The sequence below is a fragment of the Canis lupus genome, chromosome 19 (assembly GCF_011100685.1).
Source record: "Canis lupus familiaris isolate Mischka breed German Shepherd chromosome 19, alternate assembly UU_Cfam_GSD_1.0, whole genome shotgun sequence".
Classification (NCBI taxonomy): Eukaryota; Metazoa; Chordata; class Mammalia; order Carnivora; family Canidae; genus Canis; species Canis lupus.
In genome coordinates this window covers 4,639,622-4,657,174 of record NC_049240.1, presented here as the reverse complement: position 1 = coordinate 4,657,174, position 17,553 = coordinate 4,639,622, and the positions used below count along the sequence as shown (strand labels likewise).

Sequence of the window (17,553 nt, the reverse complement as noted above, 5' to 3'; positions counted from 1 at the left end):
CTAAATCCATTTCCATCAAATTATCACTTCTAGTGGTGATAGAAAAATTAATGATTTCTTGAAGGGACTATTGTATTTAAATATTTCAAGCCTGTTGGTGTGATGTGTGTCAGCAAGAGAGAAACATATTGACTTGGAGCTGCAGCTAATGCTGGCTTTTATAAATATCCTGTCAGATAAATAATGGCTCTCAATGGATCCAATATGATGTACGGCTCTAAAGCAAGCAGGGTTTTGCAAAGAAGCTCAAAGGAAACTGCCATCACAATACCATGAGCTGAATAATGGGATTTTCGTTTATCTTTGCTACTAGAGAAAGGAGCAGTGGAGAGATTGGCTTGGCAGGCACCAAGGAGAAGGTAGATGGATTCCTTAGATTCCACAAAAGGTCCAAAACCAGAACAAAGGCCTCTAGCTGAGAGTCTCCAGAAAGCCAAAGGGCAACCAATATCTGCATGTGTCCATTTGACAACCGAGCAGCCAAGCTGGGGTTCTCAAGGGTCATTCCTGCCTGGACAAGCTGAAGCCCTCTCAGCTGGTAAGAGCTGGGCACTGGGCAGGAAAAGCCTGGGGTGTGGAGAGCTCCAATCAGAAATGACCACTGTAGCGACCAGGGTGCTGGAGACAGTTTAGCTGTCTACTTTTTGTCTCATTGTCCTCCTTTTCTCTCCTCCCTCCTATTATTTACCCTGCCCTCTACCTCACTGCACACCAGCAAATCTTGAGTTCCTCCAGAATTCATATATTAAAACCTGACCCCCAGGGTTAGGGAATTTGGAGGTGGGGCCTTTGCGAGGTGATTGGGTCATGAAAGCAGAGCCCCTGTAAATGGGATTAGTGTCCTTAAGAGAGACCCCAGAGAACTCCGTTGCCCCTTCCACCATGGGGGGTCACAATAAGAAGTCTACAGTCTGTGACCCAGAAAGCAGGTTCTCACCAAACACCAAATCTTTGGACACCTTGATCTAGAACTTCCCAGCCTAAAACTGTGTGAGATTAAATGTATGTGGCTTACAAGCCACCCATCCACGGCAGCCTGAACAGACTGAGACAACCTAATCAGGAAACTTGAGCAATGTCATTTTGCTTCCTGTTAAGATTTCCAACAAATATGAGGTGAGGGGTGGGCATGTGGAGGGATTACAACCACTGGTTGGAGAGGAGGTGGTATTATTGTCTGTGCACTTCAATTACCCACCATCAGTTGAGGACTGACCCTATTATACTGTCATGCCCACAATTCATCTTCAAAAGACATTTGAAGATCACAAGTTATAGGACTTTAAAATCCTAAACAACCTCATTCAAAGTGAAACACTCACTTAGCTTAGACTTTTCTGGCCTGCTCTGGGTTTTAATGTTGTCTTCTATTTAAAGCAATTGAAAATCTCTGCTCTCTCATAGATAAATAGAGTTGAAAGATTAATTAAAATGTGGAACAGAGAATGCCCTACCATATTTCATATGAGGACGTGGCAAAAAGGAACCATGCAAATCATCAGTAATTCAAAAGACCTCATCTTGACTGAAACTGTTCTGTTAATAAGTTAAAATGCCACGCAACTTTTAAAAATAAAAGTCCAACTTGTGAGCATGCCACCACTGTACTAAATTTCCTCACATAAATTAGCTATTCCCGTGGTCCTGCTAAGGATCCGTCTAGGCTATTAGTGGTAAGGAAAAAAAAAAAAAAAAAAAACCATCTTCACACACATTTGCTGGGTATGTGTTTGGCTGAACCAAAAGACACCCCTCCCCCACTTCCCCTAATTCCGTACCCTTGAATTTACAGGATTACTGTGGCACCACAGTCTATTTGTGCTTACAATGGCTTTTGCAAGTGGGCTCTTAGCAGAGGTGTGGCCTTTGCACAACCAGCAAAGACACAGAGTTTCCCTCTGCTTCTTACACAAGGCCCAGTCACACCACGGAACCTGGAGAAATGATTGTTCTACCCAGTGCAAGTAACACCAAGCCAACCCTGGCTTCTTAATCCCAAAGAAACTGACAGCTTTCGGCAGAGAAAGATGACAGACATATAACTTCCCTGGGAATTTTGTGTTTGTAAAGGAAATGGCCTCCAATGACAGCAAACCAAGTCTCCAAGCGTGCCTCCAGACACTCAGCTCTGTGGATATATTTTTTAAAATTAAAAGAAAAGTGGAAAATAAAAGGGTTCATATTTTTAGGGCGACTACTCACCTGTTTGAATTCAACTCAGACAGTCTGAAAGCTAGGAATTTCCTTTAAACCTTTAGTTATTCACCTCTCTGGCACTCTACCTTGGGAACCACTAACTGTCCCATCACACAGACAGCAGGAATATCCTCCCATCCTCCATGAAGCGATTCCTTCAAACTCTCGCTGTGCGTCTTGTAGACACAAGGGTGCCATATACTAGGACAGAATGGCGGTCCCTCGCATACCTCATAATCGGTGGGGGAAACCCTGAATCTAGTTCCACCAACAGGCTCTCCTGACTCTGGGCAGCCTGTTCTTCAGTGCTGATCTGTTTTCCTTCTGAGAACTCTGAACAACATCATGCAAAAGTAGGGTGCTTCCAATTCGTTTGTCCCCTCCCCTCGGACCTGTCACCCTCACAAAGATGATACCTCTCATTCACCCTGATGTCCAACTACCATTTCTTCCCGTACGTTTATGGCTCTATTGCCATTCACAACTCAACTCCCCTTCCTCCGCATTCTTGGGCCTCGTTGTGTATGTTTCAAAACCGAGACACAATTTCTAGGAAGTTACACCACATGACTTGCAAGCTGGAAAGTGTTTCTTCCAAAAGTTGTGGAAAAATTATCTCTGGGTGAAGGCAGGTCCCATTGACCCATTAAACCCCTCTCTGCAGAGGGGGGGCCTGCCCAGTCACTGCGCTACATACTTGATATTCAGACAATGGGCGACACAAGCAACGTCCCTGCTCTTAGGAAACTTCCATCCTAGTTTGAGGGGAGGGAAGCAGAGAAATAGAGAGTAGGAAAGGAAAGGAAAATAAACCAGATAACTACACATTTTGATGAGCCCTCTGTGTAAACTCGCGACACAGGCCTCAAATAGGTCACGACTCTGGGGAGAGGGAAGAGCAACACGCACATAACAAATTCTATGGTGTGACCCTGCAGTGACTACTCCACCCTCACAGGGTGACTTAATGGGGGTTCCTTTTTGTGGGACAGAGGGATGTCCCGAGTGGGGGGGGAAGTTCCCCTGGCAAAATGAAATGACCTCTCTCTTTGTACACAAAATGCCAGAAAGTGGGGTTTACATTATTTTAATTTATAGTTTTGTTTCCTCACAAGCATACGGGCCAAGAATGTAATCAAAATAAAAGATGCATTGATAATCTGACGACCAGGATTTTTCCTACCTCATTCCTAAAGACCTTCCTCAATTTTTCTAACCAAATTTAGGAATATCGAAATAAAGTTTTAAAGGACTGTTTCCTTTTTTCCTTCGTTCCTATGTCTTTACAGCTCCCGAAGCATTTTATCTTTCCCTTCAAAATGTTTGCAGGCCTTGCTATTACCTACTAACCACCTGATGCCAACCTTCTTATTTCCCTTTGAAGTGATTTCTTATGTTCCCTGTGGCAGCGATTCTGGTTATGGCAGCGTCTTCTAACTCAAAATAATCACTGACACTCTTCTTCTCCTCTCGGCCCCTAGACCGCAAAGGACCCCCAGCTACCCTGACCTCTAATTTGAAAAATACTTTCCTATGGCACCCCCAGCACATAAATCTGCTTCTTTGTTCTTCTCCAAGAGCCTGCTGTCAACTGGCAGCAGACCCAGGAACAGCAGCCACTTCTATAGATCCTCGGGTCCATATGCTGCTTACTTTTCTCTAGCCGACCATAAGCATCTCACCCAAAGTGAGCAAGAGCTATTCTGGAAGCCTTTTCCACACCAGCAGGCAGGCCTTTGAGATTCTAAGAGAAAAGCGTAGGAAAAGGCGATAATCCTCACTCAAAGTTTTCAGCAGGAAATGGAATATCTCCAAGAGCCTTCAGCCACACCGGCGCTGGACAAAGACGCAGAAAGAACTGCCCCACATCTCCAGCTAGTCTCTTCTGCGAGGCGATATTTCCTTTCTTGGCAGCTATAGACAGCATTCCGGAACTCTGCATCTCTGTGAGCTCAGAACACATTTTTATTCTCAAATAAAATATGAAAATGTTAAATATTCCAAACCAGAGCTTTCAAGGTTTTTAAATAATCCTGGGACCTTCCTGACAAAGGCCCCAACCCAGCTTTCCGACATTATTATCCTTAATTCTCCTTCATGTGTGTAAAAACTCCTGCCAAAACACCTGAAGCACTGGTTTCTAAACAAACCCCCTATTTTCCAACCTCTGAGCATCTGCTCACCAGATCCCTCTGCCTTGGAATATTCTTCATTCTCAGCGCTCGTTTGAGACTCCTTTAGCTGCCGCCTCCCCCCATGAATCCGTCTCCATCCCCCTCCAGCCAAAACCCATCTCCTCTTCAGCATGCTTTCCTGATACACTGCTTATAGACCTACAATAAAACGGGCCGAGTCCTGTCTTGCATAATAGCCATGGACTCTAAACTCACTGAAGGTAAGGCCTGAGTCTTACTGATCTTGTTTTTCCCTCCAGCGTCCAGCACATGCAAACAGGCAATATTTAGTTATTTGTTAAATGTAAGGAATTGTATTGATTCTTTCTCTTCAATAATGGACTCTTTTTTCCTTTAAGATTTTATTTATTTATGAGAGATGCAGAGACACAGGCAGAGGGAGAAGCAGACTCCCTGTGGGAAGCCCGATGCAGGACTCGATCCCGGGACCCAGATCACTCCCTGAGCTGAAGGCAGACGCTCAACCACTGAGCCACCCAGGGATCCCCCTGTCTCTTGAAATTTTTGCTCTTGACCCTTCACATTTGAGGCATTGATTTTGTCTTTCCTCCTCTTTCAACAATGGATCGTACAGGAAGTAAAGCTTCTCTTGCCAATATGTGATTATATCTTCTCCCTTAGGTGCTGCTGAACACTGAACAGTGTCTGGTAAGCGGTAATAATTCCATACATATTTGTCATTATTGAGGAGGAAGAGGATATTGATATTAAAAAGAGAAAGGGAAAAAGAGAAAAGACCATTAGGTGGCATAAAGATGGCCACCAATTTTTTGACACTCTTGCTATGAAGAAGTACAGTCCCCTTGCATGTGGGTAGGCTCTGTAACTACTTTGGCCAATTGAATAAAGTAAAAATGGCACCGTGCCAGTTTCCAAGCCTAGTTCTTATAAGATGCTTCCACTGCCTGTCCTGGAACAATAATTCTTGGAACCCAGTTACCATGCTGGAGAAGTATAAGAAGCCCAAAGAGGAAATGAGTCAAGGCTCCAACAGCTCTCAGCTGACGGTTGCACCAACTAGCCAACCATATAAGTGAACCATCTTGAAGGTAAAAGCTCCAGCCCCTGTTGAGCCACCCCAACCTGAGGCCAGTAGAACAGAGCTACCCCGGCAAACCCACCAAATGGCAATTTGCAAACAAATTAAATGAGTGTTGCCATTTCAAGCCATTAAGCATTGGGATGGTTTGTTCAAAAACAGCAAATAATTGGGACATGTCTCATGGTTTAAAAATCTAAATATTTCCTAGACTTTTCAATATCCATAATATATTAACTTGGCCAGTTAATTAATGAATGGGCTACTCTTTTTTGAGGGACATACATGCTCTGTGTGGCATTCAAACTCTATTCCACCAAAAATTCTAAGTGGGGGTTGAGACTGAATAGGATGTGGGCCTCATGCTCCAGCTCCAATTAAATCTGGTCCCCCCCCCACCACTGTCATATTTCAAGTTCCTCTCAAGAATTCATTTTAATAAGGGATTCTATAGCTGCAAAATGTTTGAAAAGTGCTGTTCTAGAGTATTAAGCCCAACAAATCTGAGGCCATGTCCTCTGCTAGTAGCTCAGATTATTTTCACGACCCAGTGGAGCAATGGGCTTAAATTATCTTCCATTTACAGGCCAAACTAAGCTAAAACCCTAGTTACATTTTCTACAATCTCAACTATGTTGGGCATTTTTGCTTCTGCCTGGGATATCTGGTACACGAAAGGCAACTCCTGTTGCTTTCGGAAGTTCCCTCTATGAGCAGCAAAGCAGTGACACCTGCTTGGAAAAATTCTTCCCAGGAGTCATGGATGACATTTCTGGGAAAGATCCCAGAATGGCACATTGGAAATTAATAAGCGTACCAAGCAAATGGCTCCTATGGAAGATGTATCCTCTTGTTCGTTCAGCAGAATTGTATTGTCAGCGTAATGACCTCCCTGCCTCCCTGGGCCACTACCACTCATTGCTAAAGCCATTTGACATTATTTCTTATAGGTTGAGGCTTGCTTTGGACACTAGGACCCCATCTATTCCTAGTCAGGGCTTCTTTAGGGACATTCAGCTTAGAAATGTATTTGGGATGGAAAATGACCTTGGTAGACCCAATCTGACTTCAGATTCTAGTAACTAGAGCCTTCCACTATGACCAGGTGCCCGCATTCCTCCTGTTTCCAGCCACTTGGTCCTCCTGTGCTCTCTATCTCATCCTCAGTCTCCTCAAAACCAGAGCCCTATTATTATTTCTTCATTCAGTCTGGGCTCTGACAGATGCTCTACAATGATGTATGCCTTTCTGAGTCTGAGCATCTTGCTTTGTCCAGACTTTGCACCACTGGGCTCCACCTCCTTGCAAGAATACCACCTGTCACTGGCTGGCCCACCTTGACACTGGCTCTTCTCCAATCTACCACCATTGTGGCTTTTCAGAAACCACACATAGCACGCAGGGTGGTCGCTTCCACCCCTGCAGGCAGACTCAGCCTCTCAGGACCTGCCGCACCACAAGGATGTAAACTGTTCCTAGGATATTGTAAGGCTGCTGGGGCTGCCATAACCAAGGACCACAGACCAGGTGTCTTCAACAATAGAAATGCATTGTCTCACAGTTCTGAAAGCTAGAAGTCTGAGTTCAAAGTATCAGCAGTATTGGTTCCTCCTAAGGGCCATGAGGAAAGGATCTGTTTCAGGCTTCTCTCCATGGCTTGTAGACAGCCATCTTCTCCCTGTGTCTTCACAGCATTATCCCTGTGTGTGTGTGCATGTGTGTCTGTGCACACATTTCCTTGTCTTATAAGGGTACCAGTCAGAATGGATTAGGGCCTACATTGATGAACCACATTTTACTTTAATTACCTCTGCGAAGACTCCCATCTTGAATATGGCCACATTCTAAGGTTCTGAGACGTTAGGATCAACAAAGGAATGGCAGCAGGGGCAGGGGGCACATAACACTGATAACAGATGCCATCACTCCAGTTTAGTTCAACCCACTGTCTACGTGGTCTGAGCTTGAGAGTCTAAAAGCAGTGATTTTCAACTCAACCTCAGTCCTATAATGAGGAAATCCAAATGGTATCCCCTGCTAAAGCCTCATATGTGAGTGTGTCTTAAAAGGTTGGGGAGGCAGGATTGCCAATTGCTTATTGCCACCTGAGAGACTGGGTGATCTTGTGGAGTAAACTGACACAGAAAAGGAGAGGAAGGTGAGTGGCCAGCAAGAAAGAACACAGGGTCTGTCACTGGATATCCCTATAAATTCATAGTCCTTGGGGGAAAAGATAGATTCCAAATTAAAAGTAAAAGAGCTGTTTTTATTTTTTTTAATATGTTCCATTTTCCTTTTTTTTAAGACTTTATTTATTTATTCATGAGAGACACAGAGAGAGAGAGGCAGAGACACAGGCAGAGGGAGAAGCAGGCTCCATGCAGGGAGCCCGACGTGGGACTCGATCCCGGGACTCCAGGATCAGGCCCTGGGCCGAAGGGGGGGCTAAACCGCTGAGCCACTCAGGCTGCCCTAAATATGTTCAGTTTTGGTAGCATAAGCAATCCTGCCTTATTACCTGGCTAATAGGGAGTAACATTATCCTTATTTCCTAGCCTAAAACAGCGTAGCTGAGTACACCGAGGGCTCAGAAAATGCAGTAAAGCTTTGATGACAAAGTGCCCCAGGACATCAACCAGATGTGACATAAGTAGCAGCATGTGGTGGATACAGCTATGTCCTGAAGAAGCAGGAGTGGGAAGTATGGTGCCCAGGAGATATCAAGGGGTAAGTGACCGCCGAGGCTCGTGAGAACACTTAAGTCACATCATGGAAGTTTTCAGAAATCACTGAGGGAGATGGGAGTGATTTCATCAGGACCTAGGGTATGTATCATAGCAGGTAAGAGCAAGAGTTAACAAATACACATTGTCTCCAAAAATAAGGACTTTTTCTTTTTGTATGTGTGCCTGACTGCTTAACTAGGGCTTCCAAAGTCACAGTTAAAGAAAGAGTTTCTAAAGAAGTGACATTTTTTAAAAGGAGAGCTCCTGATGGATTGCAATGCAATTTCAATTTCGTTTAATCCAAGCCAGAAAGGTCATAATTTAATGTTAGCATCTGGCCAGTATATTTCTTCTAATCGCATAGTGTTAAAGAGATGCATTCTCCTGTCTCATTGAACACTGGTAGGCTGTCATCTTCACTGGGGCAATGGAACTTCATGGGTCAAGGAAGTCTACCAAAGGGGCGCCCAGGGGGCATAGTGGTTGAGCATCTGCCTTTGTCTCAGGCCATGATCCGGGGGTCCTGGGATCGAGTCCCACGTCGGGCTCCCTGCATGGAGCCTGCTTCTCCCTCTGCCTGTGTCTCTGCCTCTCTCTCTGTGTGTCTCTCATGAATAAATAAATAAAATCTTTAAAATAAAAAAAAAGAAAATCAAATAAAGAGATACATTACTCCATTCACCTCCATCATTGTGATTTTATTGAAGAAAAGTGATCAAAGTTAGACTCTCTTTGGTTGGCTTCACCTGGAGAAACAAAATTCCCAGGAGAGGGGGTGCGCACATGAACATCAAGACACTCACCACAAATTAAAAGGTCGCCAAGCTCAACGGCATAAAATTCTATTGTAACATTTATCCTCCTTGTCTCCTACGGTGGTTTGTAGTGAAAGCTGCGCAGCTTGCAATGAATCCACCAACCAAGGTAGAAGGTTTATGACAACCTTATTTCCCTTGTCAGAAAGTATATGGGAAAACCAAACGGAGAAGGATAACAAAGGGCAGAAATCCTGAGGCTAAATTATAGGTTCACATATCCATGCAGTATTATTAGCCTAGTCAAATGCCTACTGAGCTTCTGCATTCTAGTAAGATTTCTCTGTGGCGTCAGTGGGACACCATGCTCCACGCTCGGCTGCCTCATGAAGTGTTGTTATTTAATAGTTGACGCGTGCCATCCAGCTGTGGCAGCAATTCCCCACAGAGGTTTTACATTAGTTTAATTTTTCAAAGTTCTACATTTTTTTTTCTAGTTTAACAGACGTTAATGCACAGAGATGGGACGTTTTATCAAAGTCATTTTTCCAGAACTACGACTAACTGGTAACGAGTGATGCGGACCTCCCAAGTTCAATTACCGGAGAGCCCCAGTTACACAAAGCGCCGACCCAGAATCTGAACACAGTAGACATCCAGCGAATATCACTTCCCTCGCCCTTCAAGCTGACCACACTGTGGGTTTCTATTCAACCATGGCACAGATTTTTCTCTAAAGCCCTTAATTATGTCAGAGACTTTATGTTTTCTAACCAAATTTCAGATAAGGAGATACTTCTGCTTTTGCTACTGTGTGAATTAAGCACCCAACTGAATGGACTCTCTCTCTTTTGGCCACTGATCTGGGCCCGTCAGTGAGGTGGTCGCATACCACCCAGTTATGTAAGGTCAGAAAGTGGCCTCGGCTGCGCAAAGAAGGGACACATAACTGCCTCAAGTCTATTTGAAGCCTGGGTAGCTTTGAGGCAGCAGTTGAAGCAGAAGATTAGGGCAGGCCAGAGTCTAATCTCTTTGCCTCCACATGCATTCTGACCTTGAACTAAAAAGAAGGCAGACCTGTAGGAAATGGCAAGGAAACTCTGTCCTCTGTCTGGGACGGGCCACGGGCTCCCTTGACCTTCCACTGCTGGTGGAATTCAGCCAATAAGAAGGCCTGCTAACAGACTGAGGGAGAGAAGAGAGCAATGACGAGGTATTTATTCCCTCAGCTTCTTCCAGCTGACTGCGAACCTCCACAAGAGGTTACAGGTGCTGTCAAGGCAGCCCACCGCACGTAACTTCCTCCTTTCAGGCTGTGGGAACACTACCTCCCCGCGTCTCCAGAGGCTTAGAGGGATGACAACTACTAGGCCCTTTGCTATCACTTAAGCTTGCCCTACGTTCCATCCACACCTTGGTAACGTGTGTATTAAACCACCCTCAAATTATTCCTTTACAGTGATGGAGGAAAAGGTGTTACATTTACTCCAAAACTCATATTACACATGTCAGTATGGCGAAGGGTCCTCAGCCACATTTATATGAAATGACAGTCACTGTGGACATCTTGGGACACCAATGTTCAGCTGCACCCTTCATTCTTTCAGCCAATATGGATTGGTTGGCTTCTATGTGCTGAACACAGACACTGTTCTAGGCAAGCTGGCTGATGCAGGGAGTCCGCTGGGTAGCCCCAACCCCACCCCAAACACACACATTAGAGATGAAGTCTCTTGGCTCGCCATTTGTCTGATCACCATGCCCTACTGGAGCTCAAGCCTTCATCACTGCAGCTGAAGGCACAGTTGACTCCACATCTGAGCTCCTGCCTCCCTCCTCCTCAGTCCATCCTCTGTGCTGACACATGGCCGTCTCCACAGCACAGATCTGATCATGGCACTGCCACTATAAGGTTACCGATCAACTCTGAGCATGCCGCGTGGTCCTTGCCCATCTTTCCATACCATGGTCCTGTCCTGCCAACACCTAATGTTCCCCCAACCGGAATGCTTCTATAATTTTCACATCCTCTTCTAGCTGCTTGGAATGCTGTCTTCCCATTATCTTGCTGGAAAATTCCTAACTCGAGTGAGTCTGCAAAGCCTTCCAGGGACCAGTGGGTGGAATTAAATGCTTCCTTCTGTGTGGTCCTATAGCAGCCCACGCACACCTCTTGTCACATCACTCAAAATACTCTGCTGCAAAGTTGGTTCTCTCATTGGCTCTCCTACTATGCTCAGGTTGTGTGCAGGGGCCCTGTCATCTTCATCCTGGGGTAAATGCTACTTGAAAAGCGATGGATGGCAATTTCTGCATTCCAGGTGGTATAACAGATTTATCTTTGGGGAAGATCTGGAGTTTTTTTTTAATTGGGGAAAACACTGTGGTTTCCTTTTTAATTTACAAAGGAAATGCCCAAAGCCTGCTATGGAAAAAGAGACTAAGATCATAAGAAACCAAACAGTGTTAAAATCAAGGCCTTAGGTGGTGTGATGCACGCCTAAGGAGACACTACCTGGCTGCGAAGAAAGTCTCCCTGTTCTTCCCCAGTGAGGAGCCTGGGGCTGGGGAAATAGATAGCTTGGTGGGGGAATCAACCTCAACAGCAAGACGACTGCTGGCCAGGGCTGCAGGAGATGCTGTTGGAGCGGCGATAGCTAACCTCTCACTTATGCTTTCCTTCCCCATGTTGTAATTCTTTCACGATGACTTCCTGTCATCCGTTCACCACTATATCCCAATAGCAGCCTTGGGGAATGAAAGAAGAACATGTATGTGTGTTTTGGGGCAAACCAGAGCACAGAGAGCCAGAGCAGCAGGAGCAGATGGACAAGAGGGGCAGCAATGAAGGGGATCCCAGACCAGAGCAGCACCCCAAGAAAGAGACGACCCTGGCAGGTGTACCTGCATCTTCATGTAGCCTTCAGAAAGGGTGAGTGGATGTCTTGAGTTCACAAGACTAAGGGCAGGATTCACTTTATGTGGCTAAAAAAAATAAAGAGTTATGATCAGCTAATTAGTACAAGGCATCTAGGAGCTCATCTGTGTGCTCACCTCCGTCACCCCCAGCCACCAGCCAGCCTCACCTCTGTGGCTGTAGCAGATGGAGCAGGTCCCCGTTACACGCGAGCACCGTCCAGTTTGCTCCTAGCTTTCACTTTCCTGAGCCACTAGAATGATCCTGGGGTGGCTGAAGGTCTAATCTCTCCCAGCCACCAGGACAAAGAAACTGTAAAACACACCAAAGAGAGGGTTGATGGATCCCTCGCAAGGCAGGGAAACACCATGTGTTCTGGAAGGCTTGGAGAAGGAAATCCTGAGGGGCTGTAGAACTTCCAAGCCAGAGGTTTCCGGGAGCCTAGAGTCAGCAACTGTGCCCTCGTGAGCATGAGTGTTTATTCAAGAGAGAAGCCCTCAGCCCTGAGAGGCTCCACTGACTCCCACCAAGAGATCTGAAAGATGTTGGTGTTGCCAACTTTGACCTCCACACCCCTCCTTTCCTCCTAGGTGCACTTCTTTTCTTTGGAAGACATTGGATTTTGGCCAGGGAGGCACAAAAGTTTCACCCTCTCCAAAGTGGCTAAGAGGGTGAGGTTGTAGTAAACCACTACACACAGGGGCAGCCCAGGTGTGCGGCACACTCAGGACCGCACTAGGCCCTTGGTGTGGTAGCAGGGCTCCTGGGCCAGGGGCTGGGGAGGGGCGGGGGTTGAAGAGGGAGCTCAGGAATGGGGGGGCCAGGGATGGGGAGGACTTGGGGAGGGGAGCCTGTGACCCCAGCAGCTCCAGCGCCAGCAAACAGGCCCGCAGGCCTGGAGAGGAAGGCAACAGCACTCTCTTGCCAATGGGAATTCTCAACTCGGCTGTTTACTAAGTGCTTCTGCAAAAGAACGTGAGAAGCAGAAAAGGTCAGAATTCTGAGCTGTCTGTTACCGCTCACGGCCCCAAGTGGACAAGCAGTAGGAAAATGACAGAATTAATGATGAACCAGGAGACAGAACAAAGGGGAAAGGACAAACAAGCAAGGCTGGACAGTGGGGTTTCCATACACCGTCAATTCGGAGGGGCGCCAAGACTAAGGGATCATCCAAACAGGGACAAGGAGCCCAGGCCAACACGTGACAACACTTGGGTCCCTGGGGACGATCAGACTAAGACACATGTGTGTCCTTAGCAAAGGGTTCGTGGTGGGTTCAAGGAGTCTGCATTTGGAATTTGTTTCTGTTGCTCACGGGAGCACTCTCTTTACTAGGAACACAAAGCAAAGAACTTTACTGTCTAATACATATGTCTGTTTATCAGTAGATTTCCAAGGCCTAAACCTGAACATATCAGATCCTATATTTGGATGTTCCTAGCTACAGGGGAAAAAAAAAATCAAAGACAAAGGATTGGCACCTGTTTGAGAAGGTAAATGAAATCTTGAGTGGAAAATGAAGCTCATGTGTCCATGACAAACATAAATGCACCGAAAAATCCAAAGTAGTTAATAAGCACTGGTGTGTTACAGATAAAGCGGGGACGGAAGGAAGGAGGGGTTTGAGAAATCTCCAACCCCGAGACTGGTTCCTGGATGTGCCATCTATGTTGTGGCAACCATCAGGGTGCTGCTCCCCCCGTCCAAGCCCCAAATCCCTCTCTGTGATCACGCCATCTGAGAGGGGCTAAAGGGCTAAGCCCAGCATGTAGCACTTGGGAAATAGGAGCTCATCCCTTCTTCCTTCAGAACAGCTTTGGGGAAGCAACATGGAATTCTCTGCATAAGGTCTTGAACTTCAATTTGTGGAGGCAGAGGCAGTCAGGGGCAAGAAAACAGCAATGGATCAATGAGTAAAACCGAGGCAAGCAATCCCAAGAAATGGCTAATGGTTCTCAGTCACTACAAAACCATCGTAAGTACTTACTTAGTTCTGTCCTCTTGCATTGAGCAGAACAAGTGCCCACAAATTCACCAAAATCTCACACAGGGGGCCCTTGTGAGGCCCCTGCCCGCTGAGGAGCGTCATCGCTCACCTTGGCCCTGTGACCACTGATCTTTCCTTTCAGTATAGAAACTGAACCAAGGACAGCAGCATCACAGCCAGTATTTTTCATGGTATAAGGCCAGGGTTGGTCTCCAAACACTTACTTGGTCATCCGACTTTAGCTAAGGGCAGGAGTTCCCAATATTTAAAAATACGAGAGCAGTTTCTTTTGCAATAGAGAGTCACAGAACACCCTACGCGGCCCAAGATGCCCTTTTTGTACCTGTCAATTAAGAAAACCTATAATCTCAAAAGCCGACCCTAAATGTGAATTATATTTAACCCTATGGTTTCGCGACGTGTGTGTGTAAAAATACTATTGATCCCACAAGAGAAGATACTGAGTGAGAATACAGCCTTCTGGATGCATTGCAACAGTGTGATTAACCTCCCTCCTCCTGGAGGTGCAAAGCCCACACCTGAGGAACCACTTATCTGGGGCCCTCAGCCTCTTGCTTCTTTTATATAAATCTCCATCCAGGAGGCCTGGCTGGCTTGGTTGGTTAAGCATCTGCCTTTGACTCAGGTCATGATCCCGGAGTCCTGGGATCGAGCCCTGTGTCCCTTCTCCCTCTGCCTCTGCTAGTGTGCTCGCTCTTTCTCTCCATCTCAAATAAATAAAATCTTTAAAGAAAATAAATAAGATAAACCTCCACCCAAAAAACTGAAGATGAAGAATGATTTGGTCAATTTTGAAGCCAGCTTTTAAAAATAGAAAGATGGAGGGAACCTTCAAGTATTGAGAGTAAATTTATCCCTGAGGTTATAATGAATTAATGAATATATTGCTTACAAACAACTGAAATCTATTTCCCACAGTTTTGGAGGCTGGAAAGTCTAAGGTCAGGCGCCAGCACAGCCTGATGAGAAGCTCTCGTCCTACTTTATAGCTGGCACTTTCACCGTATCCTAACTTGGAGGAAAGGAAAGGATCTCTCCCCTGGGCCTCTTTTTTTCCTTCTCTGTCTTTTTTTAAGAAAGTGATCAAACATCCTAGTATCTCTACTCTGAAGCACTAGCAAACAACAGTGAAGGAAAAAAAAAAAAAACACGGTTTTTACAAGGAATGATTGGTACAGTGACATAGCTATGTCTCAGAGTCCTAGAGAAATTAATGCTAATTAATTCTTATTATTAATTGTATCTGTTAAAAATGGAGCAGGGTATTGTTGGATGATATTTAAGTTGGCCGTAACCGGCAATAGCTTATAAACTAACTGAATGAGAAGTCTTTAAAATCTGGTTGCTAAAACAGAAGGAAAAATCTCTAGACATTCATATGATTGATTATTTGGCATGATATGCTGAGTCTCAGGGAAAAACCAAAGCAGCTAACTGAAGACTCCTTTTATTTTTTATCTTGAAAATGACAAAATAATAATAATAATAACAACTCCCAACAATACCTCCAGTCCTCCCATACCGATGCCAATTTTTATGAGACCGCCCCCAGCAACTAGGTCCATGGTTTCAACGCAAATGGTATGATACGCCCCGTCACTGGTTAACGGGGAGGCATCTGATCCTGTTGGAACAGGCTTGAGCATCTGCCTTCCGCGTTTGGTTATGGTCTATGTCAACAAATACAGCAGCAGAGAAGGCCCAGCACAATTATTCACCAGGGACCCGTTTACATTTCTACTGTCAATTCTAATAGGTTTTTTATTGAATTAAATTCTTCTGCCCTCATTAGAATCATGATTGCCTGTCACCGAGTATGACATGTTTGAATTCCCACAAGGATGTTAGACTCTCCATCTTGTATATTGCCCAGGAGGGATCAAGGACAAGGCGCTGTTGAAAATTTTACATGTCGATCCTTGAAATTAGGGTATAAATACCACTCGGCAAATATGTAACTGTGCTTCACAACAAACAATCCAGAGAACTCCTGGTGTTCTTGTGTCTAGCAGGATGAGCAACTCGGCAGGTCCTGAGACAGCCAGGCTGACCTGCCACCTGCCAACCTCAGCTTGTAGATGGAGCACCTGGTGGTTTTTCAGGTCTTGTCAGAGAACGTGACCAGAGCAACAACCAACTAGAGGACCTAAGGGCCACCAAAGCTTACCAACACGGACAGCCACGTCATGTGGGGCAGGGTTGGAGGTAAGGCTTACTGCTAAGAACTCAATACTTGGGCCCTGTGGAGGGCAGGTGACTGTGTGCTGGATAAGAGAAGAGAAATGCCCAAGAGGTGGTCATGGCTACTGAACACTTACCCTGCCAAACACTTTCAGGCTAATTCTTTTAAGAATTACAACTCAGTGAGGAATAACGCTTATACCCATTTTAACAACAGAGGCCACTGAAGTTCGGAGAGCCACTTTCCCACTGTCACAGAGTAAGCAGCTGAGCGGGAGGGAGACCGCGTTTGCCTGACTTTCACATTACAGCTCCCCCTCATACAGTGGCTCAGGGCAGAGGCTGGCCCTCCAGAGACAGGGAATGTGACAGAGGCTGACAAGGGGGACTTTGGGGACCCGGAACGTATCCTGGCTAAGAGGATCAGTGGAACTACAAGCCAGATTCCACAGAGATCCACGAGCCCAGATATACTCCCATCTGGACCACCCCAAAATTTGTGTTCATAGTTGGGAATTTGCTCTTTCTTCAGTAACTACGTGGAAAGAAAAAGAGGACTCTGCTAGCCAAGAATGATGATGGGGGAAAAATAAGCCATCTTCTCTTCCCTTGATCCTTAATTTTCAATCAAGTATACAGATGTCATTCCATGAGACTGCCTTTTGGGGAGATTTAACCAGCATCAAGGGAGATGGCTTCATCCTCTCAGCTCTAAAATTTTCACATTTTACAGCTTGATCCTGTTTTTTCAACATTCCCCAGCCTGAGTTTCTCTGTAGGGACATTGGCCTCCCTTGAGACTCCATGGGTGGGGTCCAGGCAACTATATTCATAATAAGCTCCCCAGGCAGTTCTAGAGCACCCCCTCCCCAAGTAGGAGTCCCAAGATACAAAACAAGTTAACATTTTGCAGGTGGGTATCAATCAGTCATGGTATCTTTTTTTTTTTTTTTTCTGGTGTCTTCATTTGTGGGGAAAATAAGGAGGGACAACTTTTGGGCGGGAGGCCACGAGAAATAGGCTGGCTATAGGAAAATCCAGTTTCTCATCACTGTTTAAATTCCTCTCCAAGAGATTCGAAATCAACCGTATTAGAATATCCAGGGGAGGGGAAAAAATTCTTTCTATTAAAAGCAGCTATTACCTAGAGAGAGCAGAATATAAGGATAGGGTTTGTTTGATTGTTTGATGGCTTGCTTATTTGCACTCATAAACTCAGAACTTGACACCTAGGTGGGGAAGCAGTTTTGCCCACTCAGTACCATCTGTTTGCCTATTGAGACAACCTGAACTCCAGCTACGTCTCTTTAATGATCTAAAGCAAGAAAATAGCTTCTCTGTCCACAGATGATTTCTCCTTTTCTTCCTCTCCCTCCATCTTTTCTTCCATGAACTCTCCTTTCTTATTCCTTTTTCTCTCTCTCTCCGTGTTCATTCTCTGCATCTCAACTTTTCTTGGACAACCTATCTGTACTTGGCCTCTAGACACTTCCTTCTGTTTTGTATTTTCTTTCCTCTCAGACTTCGGGCTGCCTT

At 45.5% G+C, this 17,553-nt stretch overlaps 1 long non-coding RNA gene across 3 annotated transcripts in view; it reads right to left on the bottom strand.

The window, feature by feature from the left end:
- LOC111091096 overlaps positions 1 to 4,115 on the bottom strand; it is a 151,432-nt gene extending 147,317 nt beyond the window's left edge. For all 3 annotated transcript variants that reach the window (XR_005373891.1, XR_005373893.1, XR_005373892.1), the window contains exon 1: positions 3,850 to 4,115. This is a non-coding gene — a long non-coding RNA (uncharacterized LOC111091096). The remainder of the gene's footprint in view (positions 1 to 3,849) is intronic.
- Between the last annotated feature and the right edge of the window lie 13,438 nt (positions 4,116 to 17,553).